The following is a 12,107-nucleotide window of genomic DNA, read 5'->3' as shown; positions in this document are numbered from 1 at the left end:
TCAAAAAGGCTTTATGGCGAAATCACACCATGCGATTATGTTAGGACAGCGTCTAGCCACGGAGAGGTGTCACAAAAGTCAGAAATAGCGTTAAAATGAATCACTAACCTTTGATGATCTTCATCTGGTGGCACTCCCAGGACTCCATATTACACAATACATGTTTGTTTTATTCGATAACGTTAATCTTTATGTCCAAAAACCTTATTTGAAATTGGCGCATTATGTTCAGAAATGCATTGTCTCAAACAAACATCCGGTGAAATTGCAGAGAGCCACATCAAATTACAGAAATACTCATCATAAACATTGATGAAAGTTACAAGAGATATACATAGGATTAAAGATAAACTTATTGTTAATCCAGCCACTGTGTCCGATTTCAAAAAGGCTTTATGGCGAAAGCACACCATGCTATTATGTTAGGTCAGAAATAGCATTAAAATTAATCACTTACCTTTAATGATCTTCATCTGATGGCACTCCCAGGTCTCCATGTTAGACAATAAATGTTTGTTTTGTTCGATAAAGTTAATCTTTATGTTTAAATACCTCCTTTTTGTTTGCGAGTTTAGTTCAGTAATCCAAATGCCAAAGCGTGGGCACAAAGTCCAGACGAAAAGTCAAATAAGTTCCATTAGAGTTCGTAGAAACATGTCAAACGATGTTTCTAATCAATCCTTAGGGTGTTTTTTTTTATCATAAACATTCAATAATGTTTCAACAGCACAATACTGTTTTCATTAGAAAGGAAAGGGCTACGCGCGATAAACAACTCATGGCTTTCAGTTGAGCCACTTACTCTAAGTGCTCTTATTTGCTCCCCTTTCACAATAGAAGCCTGAAACAACTTCTAAAGACTGTTGACATCTACTGGAAGCCTTAGGAAGTGCAATCTGACCCCACAGACACTGGATATTCGATAGGCATTCACTTGTAAACTACAAACCTCAGAATTCCCACTTCCTCATTGGATTTTTCTCAGGTGTTCGCCTGCCATATGAGTTATGTTATACTCATTTTATGCCCATTTTAAGAATCTAGCAAAATTACCCGCTTTCTTAGGGAACCATGAGTTTTTTGGGTGCGGCCCGTTGTCTACCCCTTTAACCACTGAACTCCATGGATGGTAGTCGGCATGGTTGTATGCTCTGCAAAAATACATTCACATTTTTAGTAAACAATTAGTGATTTTATTACACAGTATGCATTTATTTTTAAGAAAATTCACTGAAACCAAAATACCTTTAGTTTTGGTGATACTCTCAGCTCTGGCTCATTTTCAAGTCCTAACCCTGAAACAGATGGCACCATCCCTATGGTGATGGCAGCATCATGCTGTGGCAATGTTTTTCAGCGGCAGGAACTGGGAGACTAGTCAGGATCGAGGGAAAGATGAACGGAGCAAAGTACAGAGAGATCCTTGATGAAAGCCTGCTCCAGAGCGCTCAGGACCTCAGACTGGGGCAAAGGTTCACCTTCCAACAGGATAATGACCCTAAGCACACAGCCAAGACAACACTTCGGGAAAAGTCTCTGAATGTCCTTGAGTGGCCCAACAAGACCCAGGACTTAAACCCGATCTAACATCTCTGGAGAGACTTGAAAATAGCTGTGCAGCGACGCTCCCTATCCAATCCGACAGAGTTTGAGTGGATCTGCAGGGAAGAATCTGATGGAACCAAACTTTAGAACGGTAGTGTAAATACTCACACCCCTGAGTCAATGGCAGCAATTACAGCTCTGAGTCATTCTGGGTAAGTCTCTAAGAACTTTCCACACCTGGATTGTGCAACATTTGCCCATTATTCTTTTAAAAAATTAGTCAAGCTCTGTCTAATTGGTTGTCAACCCTTTTCAGGTCTTGCCATAGATTTTCGAATAGATTTAAGTCAAAACTGTACCTCGGCCACTCTGGAACATTCATCGTCTTCTTGGTGAGCAACTCCAGTGTAGATTTGGCCTTGTGTTCTAGGTTATTGTCCTGCTGAAAGGTGAATTCATTTCCCAGTGTCTGGTGGAAAGAAGACTGAACCAGTTTTCCTCTAAGATTTTGCCTTTTCTTAGTTCCATTACGCTCATTTCTTTATCCTGAAACACTCTCCTGTCCTTAACGATTACAAGCATACCCATAACATGATGCAGCCACCACTATGCTTGAAAATATGGAGAATGGTACTCAGTAATGTGTTGTATTGGATTTGCCACAAACATAACACTTTGTATTCAAGACAAAAAGTGAATTGCTTTGACACATTTTTTGTATAGTATTACTTTTATGCCTTGGTGGAAACAGGATGCATGTTTTGGAATATTTGTATTCTGTAAAGATTTCATTTTCACTCTGTCAATTAGGTTAGTAAACTCAGCAAAAAAAAGAAATGCCCCTTTTTCAGGACACGGTCTTTCAAAGATAATTTGTAAAAATCCAAATAACTTCACAGATCTTCATCGTTAAGGGTTTAAACACTGTTTCCCATGCTTGTTCAATGAACCATAAACAATTAATGAACATGCACCTGTGAAACGGTCGTTAAAACTTGTTAAGGATAGGGGGCAGTATTTCCCCTTTGGATGAATTGCGTGCCCATAGTGAACTGCATCAAAATCTGTCCTAAATTGCTAATATATGCATATTATAATTAATATTGGATAGAAAACAGTCTGAAGTTTCTAAAACCGTTTGAATTCTGTCTGTGAGTATAACAGAACTCACAGGGCAGGCAATCTTGCAAACTAGTTTTGAAATCCTGAAAGTTGGGGCAACTTTGACGTCATCGCCCCCTCCCTTCCCAACAAGTTATGGATCTGGAAACACTTCCTATGTCTTCCACTAGATGTCATCATTCAGTAGAAAGTGTAATGGAGCATTTGCTGTGAACTTTGACCTAATGGGAAGGAAATTACTAGAGTGTCGCAAAAGATTCATGTGCTTGAAGGCGCGTATGCGTTGGAGTGCTTCGTCTGTTCCAATCAGCCCCAGATGAACTAGGATGTCCCGGTTGGAATGCCATTCGATGTGTATGATTATAACATCCTGAAGATTGATTCTGCACTTAGTTTGACCAGTTTTGTCGACCTGTAATATGTAATTTAGAAGTTTTAATGCAAAATTATCCTGGACCAGAAGTAATTTTTTGGGCATTTGAGCTGAAAGTGGTAGCAGATGCTGCTACATGGACACTAGAATTGAACATGATGAAACAAAACGATTTATTGTTGAACTAGGACTCCTTGCACTACATTCTGATCGAAGATCATCAAAGGTAAGGGAATATTTATGCTGTAATTTTGTATTTCTGTTGACTCCAACATAGCGGAGAAATATTGTTACGTCTGAGCGCTGTCTCAGATTATTGCAATGTTAGCCTTGTTCCGTAACGTTAAAAAAAAATGTGACACAGCGGTTGCATTAAGAACCAGTGTATCTTTTTAATTATATGTAGAACATGTATCTTTAGTCAAAGTTTATGATGAGTATTTCTGTTATCTGGCGTAGCTTTCTATAATTCCTCCGGACATTTTGGAGAATTTTCTGAACATGGCGTCAATGTAAACTGAGATTTATGGATATAAAATGCATATTATCGAACAAAACATAAATGTACTGTGTAACATGTCATATGACTGTCATCTGATGAAGATTTTCAAAAGGTTAGTGAATTATTTTTCTTTTAATCCTGCGGTTGTTGATTGCATATTTTGTTCAACGTGGCTAATTCAAATTAGCTGTGTCTTTGGTGGTGGTTTGACATAAATATGTGCTATGTTTTCGCCGTAAAACATTTTAGAAATCTGACTTGCTGGCTAGATGAACAAGGTGTTTATCTTTCATTTGAGCTATTGGACTTGTTAATGTGTGGAGGTTAAATATTTCTAAGAATATTTTTGCGTTCCATGCGCCACGTCCCAGTGGTTCCCAAATGGGTACCTGAATCTGTAACTTAACTAATAGCAAAGAAAAGTTTTGGAATTGGCCTAATCAAGACCAAATAAAATCGGTGTGACATGATACCCTTTGGATTTGTCACGACTCGCACCGAAGGTGGCTCCCCTGCCTGTTCGGGCGACGCTCGTCGTCGCCGGTCTACTAGCCGCCACCGATCCCCTTTTCCTTTTCTGTTTGTTAAGTCTTATTGGTTGCACCTGTCTCTTATTTTGTTTTGATTCAGGACTATTTAAGCCTGTTAGGACCGCCTGTTTTTGTGCGGGCGTGTTTTCTGTCAGTCGAGGTTGTTGTGTGTAGTGTTCCTGTCTGTTTGTGCCCTGTGTTGGGTTGGACAATTTTTGATTATTCGCCTGTTGTTTTGGGCATTAATATTGGAGGCAGAAATCTTACAAAGTGGAAATAGCTCTTACAAAGTGGAAATGGAAGACCTCTTTATAAGGTTCTAGAAACACAACAAAGTCAAGGAGAGTAGACGGTCTGTCCCTTCCACTTTTCTCCTATCAAGAAGCCGCTTGGTTTGATGAACCTCATGTTTGAGGTCCTCTAAATCTGACGCAAAGGTCTGAGCAAAGGCAATCAGAGGCTCCTCATTCAAGAATGTTGCACTCTTTGGGTTGAAAGACTGGACCCCTTGCATTATCTTGCAATTCTTCTTTGAAAACCCTCTGCAGCTCAGCTGTGAGACTGTCAAGCACCTGATAAAAGATAGCTCTTTGGAAGTTCTCACCATCACTTTGGTAACAATTTTTCTGTCCTACAGTGCTCATCATCAATAAGTCGTGAAATTACAGTCTTTTATACACTGCTTGTACACTTATTTTGCAGTGCTCTGCAATCTCTTCAACCTATTTCCATAGTTCTCCAAAGTAACCCTCACTTCTGTAGTCCTGTAATATGTCTGTAAGGGCACCTACTAGATCCACAGTCCTTGCTAGGTCAAGAGAGCTTGATTGGAGCATGTCAGAAAGACATTTGGCATCGCCAAGCACTTTACAAAAGGTAACCAAAAGCCCTATGAAATGTAAACCTGAGAAAGAAGGCCCCTTGCCTTCACTGATCTATCACCACTATTTTCAAGTGTGATATCCTGTAGCGCTCTCAGAACTGTTGGAAGCCTGTCCCTCAGATTACGGCATGCCATGTATCTGCATGCCCACCTTACATCCGTAAGTCTCTGTAGTTCCCTGGGCTGCTGCTGTGGATACAGCTCTTTCTGAACTGCAAGCCACTTGAGATGAACGTTCGAGACAGATACAAAGTTAGAAAGCTTCTGCAGGAGACCAAAAAAGTGAACTGCCTCAGGCACTGAACCAATTTTAAAAAATGTACATTACAGTGCACATAAAATGCCAATCTTGCACTGTTTTTAATCCGTGCAGACACACCAGAATGCTTTCTGCTCATGACGGATGCACCGTCACAGCCTTGCCCCACAAGACTATTTCTGTAGTCCAGACCATGTTTTTCAAGGCAATCAATGATCATTTTTGAGGCCTGCTGCATCTAAGCTTTCAGCTGACTGAAAGTGTAAAAAGCTTTCGTGGATGGCCCCGTTGTAATAGTACCTTACAACTAAAGACATCTGTTTTTTCAATCTTTGGTTTCATCTGCAATTACACTAAAAACGTCAATTTCTTTTACTTGTCTTATTATTTCACGTTGTACCATCTCAACTAAGGCCTCAAGAACTTTGTTCTGGATTTGGTGGCTTGTGTACTTAGCATTGCCACATGCATTCATCCTTTTCTCTTTGAGAGGGTCATGCTTGCTATTTCTTCTAAGATTGTCAAAAAATTACCCTTGTTGTGAGAGTCAGACTCTCGATGACCTCTCTGCGCTGTATTTTGAGTGGCAGTTAATAGGAGCACATCTGTAATTGTTTTAATGTAAGTACAGTTTTCCCTCACTTTCTTTTTCCCGATCCTCATTTATGACATCTAAAAGTGATGAGTTGCTGTCAATAGCCCTTTCATGCTGATTCCACAGCATTGATATGATGCTCTGCCTTCGAATGGAGCTTAAACCCAGAATCTTTAACGGCACCTTTTTCCAGTTACAAAAACCTGACCGTGATGTGAAGGCAGATTCAGGTGTATTGGGAAGAGAAACATGACTGTGATGTGATAAGTCAAATTTTGACTGACATAATATTCAAGCCATGAATTGTCCTTATACCAGGAGCTGTTGAAAGCCCCTTTCCTGGTACCATACTGAGTTCTGGGCAATGTTTTCAAACACGGCTGTACAGGACCCTCTTCTCTGGATCTTGAAATGTCTGAAATATACGTTAAATAATGTGTCATATCTCTAAGGAAATGTATAATTAAGGGATCCACAAGATTAGATACTAACAACTGCTAACTAAAATGTGTAGTTTAAAGTATAGGCCTGGCCTACCATTGGGTCCTTTTGGAACAGCATATCTGGTGCTTGATGCAGTAGGGAGGGGCTCCATGACATCACCTGGCAGCTCTGACTCACTGTCCTGCAAAGAACAAGAGGTCTCTGTGTCATCCCTTGATACAGTTGGGAGGGGCTCCATGACATCTCCTGGCAGCTCTGACTCACTCACTGTCTTGCTCAGAGCCAGAGGTCTCTGTGTCATCCCTTGAGACATCTATTACATTAAAATAACACAAGAACCATAATCACAATAAAAATGCCACAGTCATCAAAACAAGTACACACATGAATCAACAGCCAACATTTTAAAGTGAGGTTTAATCTTACAAAATCATCAAAATCGGCTATGGATCAAATGATGGAGAGAATGGACCGATGGTCCACCTTCGGCTCCCCCAGCTCAAGACTCTCCATCCCCCGGCTCCAGCGCTCTCCGTCTTACGCTCCCGAGGGATTATGATGGAGCGGCGGCGGGGTGCCAGGTGTTCTTACTCCAACTGGAACTGTACCTGGCCACCGTAAGACCCACTCCCTCGGGAGCGGAGAGGGTGGTTGTCCTCGTCTCCTGCCTCACGGGTCGTGCTCTAGAGTGGGCGAATGCAGTCTGGAATGGCCCAGACTCAGCGAAGGAGCACTACCCAAAGTTTACCCGCTGTTTTCGTGCCGTGTTTGACCAGCCTCCAGAGGGCCGAGCGGCGGGAGAAAGACAATTCCATCTCAGGCAGGAGAAGAGGAGCGCCCAGGATTACGCGCTGGAGTTCCGGACCTTGACAGCAGGATCTGGGTGGAACGACAGGGCCCTTATCGACCACCACCGGTGTAGTCTCCGGGAGGACGTCATCAGGGAGCTAGCGTGTCGGGACACCGCTCTTTCCCTGGATGAGATGATTGACATGTCCGACTGGACAATCTGCTGACTGACCGCGGGCGTTCGGAGAGGGTCCTGTGCCTTCCACCACCCAGCACCTCCGCTCCCATTCCGATGGAGTTGGGAGGGGCCGTGCCGAGGGGTACCGGAGGAGGAGGCCCCCCCTGCACCATCTGTGGTCGGAGAGAACACACGGACGATCAGTGCTGGGGGGGTCCATCTGGGAGTCGAGATGGCAGGCGGAACACTTCTCGATCACCCCAGGTGAGTCAGCACCAAACTCACCCAGAACCCCCCTGTTGGTCACATGTTTGTCTTGATTTTTTCCTTCAATTTCTTTTCCCTCTTCCCAGCATAGGGCGATAGTCGATTCAGGCGCAGCTGGGAACTTTATGGATCGCGGACTCGCCCTTAAGTTAGGTGTTCCTCTTGTGCCGATAGATTCTCCCTTTCCCGTGCACTTCCTAGATAGCCGGCCATTAGGGTCAGGGGTGGTCAGGGAGACCACGGTTACACTGGACATGGTGACGCTGGGGAATCATAGGGAGCATATCAGTCTCTATATTATTGATTCGCCTGCGTTTCTAGTGGTGCTAGGGATTCCCTGGCTGGCCGGGCACAATCCTGAAATTTCGTGGAGACGGGGTTCTCCAGGGGTGGTCAGAGGAGTGTTCTGGAAGGTGTCTGGGAGTTTCCATCGGTGCCACGAAGGTGGAAAGTCCAGACCAGGGTCCACGGTGTGCATTCCCCCCGAGTATGCCGATTTGGCAATCGCTTTCAGTAAAAGGAAAGTGACTAAATTACCACCTCATCGACCGGGAAGGGATTGTGCGATAGATCTCCAGGTAAACGCTGCGCTTCCCAAGAGTCACGTGTACCCATTATCCCAAGAGGAGACGTTGGCTATAGAGACATATGTCACGGAGACTCTGGGACAGAGGTACATTCGGCCTTACGCATCACCCGTCTCCTCAAGTTTCTTTTTTGTGAAGTAAAAGGAGGAAGGTTTGTGTCCGTGTATTGATTATAAAGGTCTTAAACGCCATCACAGTGGGGTTTAGTTACCCACTACCTCTCATTGCTATGGCGGTGAAATCATTTCACGGAGCGCAGTTCTTCACAAAACTGCATCTCAGGAGCACGTATAGTCTGGTGCATATTCGGAAGGGAGACGAGTGGAAAACAGCATTTAGTACCACATCGGGCCACTATGAGTACCGCGTCATGCCGTATGGGTTAAAGAATGCTCCAGCCGTTTTTCAATCCTTTGTAGACAAGATTCTCAGGGACCTGCACGGGCAGGGAGTGGCATTCTGATCGATGATCGATGATCGATGATTCTGATCGATGACATTCTGATCTACTCAGCCACTCACGCTGCACATGTGTCTCTGGTACGCAAGGTGCTTGGTAGACTGCTGGAGCATGACCTATACGTCAAGGCTGAGAAGTGTGTGTTCTCCAAATGAGCCGTCTCCTTTCTGGGTTATGGCATTTCCACCTCGGGGGTGGTGATGGATGGTGACCGCATTAAGGCTGTGCGTAATTGGCCAACTCCGACCATAGTAAAAGAGGTACAGCGGTTTTTGGGTTTTGCCAACTACTACTGGAGGTTTATCCGGGGTTTTGGCCAGGTAGCGGCTCCCATTACCTCACTGCTGAAGGGGGGCCCGGTGCGATTATACAGTGGTCAGCAGAGGCGGACGGAGCTTTCAACAGGTTGAAGGCGCTGTTCACGGATGCACCCGTGTTGGCGCATCCGGACCCCTCTCTAGCATTCATAGTGGAGGTGGACGCGTCCGAGGCTGGGGTGGGTGCCGTGCTATCACAGCGCTCGGGTACGCCACCAAAACTCCGCCCCTGCGCATCTTCTCAGGGAAGCTCAGCCCAGCAGAGCGTAACTATGATGTGGGGGACCGGGAGTTGTTAGCGGTGGTCAGGGCTCTGAAGGTGTGGAGGCACTGGCTTGAGGGGGCTAAGCACCCCTTTCTCATCTGGACCGACCACCAGAATCTGGAGTATATTCGGGCAGCTAGGAGACTGAACCCACGTCAGGCAAGGTGGGCCATGTTCTTCACCCGATTCTGGTTTATGTTATCATATAGACCGGGCTCCCAGAATGTAAAGGCTGACGCACTATCCCGCCTTTATGACACGGAAGATCGGTCCACCGAACCTACTCCCATCCTTCCCGCCTCGAGGCTGATAGCACCAGTAGTATGGGAGGTGGCCTCGGACATCGAGCGGGCGTTACAGGCGGAACCCGCGCCTCCTCAGTGTCCGGCGGGGCGGAAGTACGTGCCGCTTGGTGTCCGGGACCAACTGATTCAGTGGGCTCACGTCCTACCCTCCTCGGGTCACCCTGGGTGGCGAGGACAGTGGGGAGCCTTCGGGGGAGGTATTGGTGGCCCACCTTGGCTAGGGACGTTAGGGTTTATGGCCCTGCGCCTCGTCCTCCGGGTCGACCTCGGCCGGAGTTGGCGCGCTTCTGGAGCCGCGCGTCGGGGGGTACTGTCACGAGTCCGACCGAAGGTGGCTCCCCTTCCCATTCGGGTGGCGCTCGGCGGTCGTCGTTACCGGCCTACTAGCTGCCACTGATTTCTTTCCTCCCCCTCCTTATGTGTTTATTGGTATCACCTGTTTTAGTTTGTTGTAATTAGTTGGGCTTTATTAGTCAGCCGGCCCGCCCGTTTCTTTGTGCGGATTGATTTTTGTAACCCTGGTGTTTGTTATTGTCGAATGTGTTGGTTTATGTTCGTGTATAGTGCTGGGCATTTTGTTTTGAGCACCCAGTGTTTAGTGAGGTGGCCGTGGTTCACCGTGTGTGCATTAATGGAGCACTATATTGAACTCTCTGTTTTCCTGCGCCTGACTTCCCACTCACGACACCCAGTACCTTACATCTCTAGCTTCAGTGATTTTTGCAATTCGTTCCAGTCATTGGCAGCAGAGAACTGTAAGGAAAGGCGGCCAAATGAGGTGATGGCTTTGGGGGTGGCCAGTGAAATATACCTGCTGGAGTGCGTGCTACGGGTGGGTGTTGCTATTGTGACCAGTGAGCTGATATAAGGCGGGGATTTACCTAGCAAAGGCTTATAGATGACCTGGAGCCAGTGGGTTTGGCAACGAGAGCATACAGGTCGCAGTGGTGGGTAGTATATGGAGCTTTGGTGACAAAACGGATGGCACTGTGATAGACTTCATCCAATTTGCTGAGTAGAGTGTTGGAAGCTATTTTGTAAATGACATCGCCGAAGTCGAGGATCGGTAGGATAGTCAGTTTTACGAGTGTATGTTTGGCTGCATGAGTGAAGGAGGCTTTGTTGTGAAATAGGAAGCCGATTCTAGATTTAATTTTGGATTGGAGAAGTTTAATGTGAGTCTGGAATGAGAGTTAGATCATGGCTAGCCCTACTCTGCAGTAACTAACTTAGCTAGCTATAATTTTTTACACCTTTAGGATAGCAAATTGTGGTAATCTTTTGATAATAACAATTGTTCATTTTGAGTTTAAGTACGAAAATCTAACTGAGTTAATAATGGATTTCAAATTGCTGAATGTTAACTTGCTGAACACTGACAGCTGTAGCCTACTAGTTACCCCACATTAGCTAAACATTCGTATGCTGTAACTTTCAACACTGCACTGTATATGTGTGTATTACTAGCACAGACATAAACATAATGTTAGGCTAAATTGGGAACCGGTCTCTCTTATCTGATTAACTGTCTGTTAATGGAGCCAAAGGTCTAACAAACCAGTTATGCATTAGGGGGCGCTATACAAATTTTTGGATGAAAAACGTTCCCGTTTTAAACAAGATATTTTGTCACGAAAAGATGCTCGACTATGCATATAATTGACAGCTTTGGAAAGAAGACACTCTGACGTTCCCAAAACTGCAAAGATATTGTCTGTGAGTGCCACAGAACTGATGTTACAGGTGAAACCCAGATAAAAATCCAACCAGGAAGTGGCACATTTTTTGAAACCGCCTCATGCCAATGACTCCTTATATGGCTGTGAATGAGCTACGAATGAGCTTACGTTTTCCACGTATTCCCCAACGTGTCTACAGTATTGTGATGTCTTTTTACGCATTTCCATTGAAGAATAACCGTAAGGGAGCATATTTAGCAAGTGGTCACATTGTGTCTCCCGCAGAAAATCTTGGGTAAAATACTGAGGTAGCCATTTTTCCAATCGCTTCTTATGAGAAACCAATTGCCTCGACGGATACATTATCGAATATATATGTTAAAAACACCTTGAGGATGGATCCTAAACAACGTTTGCCGTGTTTCTGTCAATATTATGGAGTTAATTTTGAAAAAAGTTTGGCGTTGTAATGGTAGCATTTTCCGGTCGATTTCTCAGCCAAGCATGATGAACAAACGGGAGCTATTTCGCCTACAAAAATAATATTTTTGGAAAAAAGGAACATTTGCTATCTAACTGGGAGTCTCCTAAGTGAAAGCATCCAAAGTTCTTCAAAGGTAAATTATTTAATTTGGTTGCTTTTCTTATTTTTGTGAAAATGTTGCCTGCTGCCAGCAGAGTCTAGCATAGCATTATGCCATGATAAACTTACACAAATGCTTGTCTAGCGTTGGCTGTAACGCATATTTTGAAAATCTGAGATGACAGTGTTGTTAACAAAAGGCTAAGCTTGTGTTTGAATATATTTATTTCATTTCATTTGCGATTTTCATGAATAGGAAAAGTTACTAGGGGTATTTATGTCCGCTGCGTTATGCTAATGCATTTGAGGCTAAGATTACGCTCCCGGATCCGGGATTGCTCGTCGCAAAAGGTTTCAACTTACACAGCGACTCAACTTTCATAAAAGTTGTTCAGGAAACCTATACCTGATGCTGAACCTTAAA

This window comes from Oncorhynchus tshawytscha, linkage group LG28, assembly GCF_018296145.1.
Source record: "Oncorhynchus tshawytscha isolate Ot180627B linkage group LG28, Otsh_v2.0, whole genome shotgun sequence".
In the NCBI taxonomy this organism is placed as follows: domain Eukaryota; kingdom Metazoa; phylum Chordata; class Actinopteri; order Salmoniformes; family Salmonidae; genus Oncorhynchus; species Oncorhynchus tshawytscha.
This window is presented reverse-complemented; position numbering follows the sequence as displayed.